General features: G+C 40.1%; 1 pseudogene; it reads right to left on the bottom strand.

Annotated features, from left to right (window-relative positions):
- Positions 1-659: 659 nt before the first annotated feature.
- LOC125118932 (60S ribosomal protein L10a-like) lies at positions 660-1,289 on the bottom strand (annotated as a pseudogene).
- Positions 1,290-1,505: the final 216 nt, after the last annotated feature.

Raw genomic sequence — 1,505 nt, 5'->3', positions numbered from 1 at the left:
ATGTATTGTTTTTTTAAAAAGAATATGTAACAGAGGCCATGCATGGCTTATAAAACCTAAAATATTTACTATCTGACTCTTTGTAGAAAATATTTGCTGACTCCCAATTAAGACACTGCAGAGACCACACACATTTTATAGCTAAGCAAAACCCAGTGACCTTCAGAAAAATCCCACAGTGACTGGATTCATCCAAGAAGACTTTGCTTTATCCATTTTCCATTCCAATCTACTACATCCAATACTCTGACCACAAAGACCAAAAGAAGATATTCTTTTCAGAAACCACCAAAATCTTATTCTCAGTAAGGGTATAATGTTTAGACTACGTCTAAGAATCAGAAGAAAAATATGGATTCTTTAAATGTTCCCCTTCCCTCCTGGAGTTTTCATTTTCACATTTTGAAGACCTGCCAGATTCCACTGTATTTATTTTCCTTTTCTACATCTCTGAGGAAACAACTATTATGTTGAACCATATAAAATTGCCAATATTCAATCAATTTTGACTTATAAAATGGCAATGCTCATGCTTAAACCTAATGTTTTCCTTTCTGGTCACCTTCACTTCTTAGAACTTTTGCCTCTCATCTATTTGATCGATTTTGCCTTAGTGATTCTTTCTTTTTATGGTGGCAGATGGTTTATTGACCTGATCCTTAGTATAGGTGCTGGGGCTTGCTCATGGTGCACTTAATGTACAAAGCCCAGATGTTCTGTCATTTTTTCTTGAGCAATGACACCAGGAAGTTGACAGCTAAGTGGATGTTGTACACAAGCTCATCATCTGCCATCTTCACCTGCACAACAGCCACTGCCAGACACAGCACCTTCTTCATCTGGAACTTGATGGTGGACTTCATCAACTCTAGCTACCATATTCTCATTGTGGGCCAGCAAGGAAGGGAACTTGCCAGCCTTATTCAGGCCAGGGCCCAGGATTAGTGGAATCTGTTTGATTAGAGACTCTGAAGCAAAAGAGGCATCACACTTCTTGGCCAGATTCTTGACCAGTTTCTTATTCTTGTTGAATTTCTTCATTGCCTTGATGTCCATGTGCGGGATATCCACAGCCTTGGCCTCATCACAATGCTGCTGGTCTCCCAGAACACACATGTAGACTTAAGCCTGACAGTGCCCAAGAAACGTTTGTCCTTTTGAGGGTCATAGTTCTTCAGGCTGATCTGAAGCTCTACCATTTCCAAAAACTTCTAGCGCTTGCGCTGGTTCCAATACAGAACCTCCCGCACCACCTCGTACAGTGTTTAGTGAGAAACTTTGCTGTTCATGATGCCTGGAGCAGTGATAACCAGAAAAGTGCCTTATTAGTGATTCTTTATCTGTGCTTATCCAACACCCCAATTGTCTAGAGTTTCTTTATACAATGAAAATTTAAGTCCTAAGTTTACAGACTGCCCTTTGCAAGATCTTAGTTGGCTGAAGCTGCTCTGAATACTTAAAGTGTACTGACCTAAGTGTTACTATCAACAGGCAGACACAGTGAT

This window comes from Phacochoerus africanus, chromosome X (assembly GCF_016906955.1).
Source record: "Phacochoerus africanus isolate WHEZ1 chromosome X, ROS_Pafr_v1, whole genome shotgun sequence".
NCBI classification, from domain to species: domain Eukaryota; kingdom Metazoa; phylum Chordata; class Mammalia; order Artiodactyla; family Suidae; genus Phacochoerus; species Phacochoerus africanus.
Note: the sequence above shows the minus strand (reverse complement) of the source record. Positions and strands in the feature narration are given on the sequence as shown.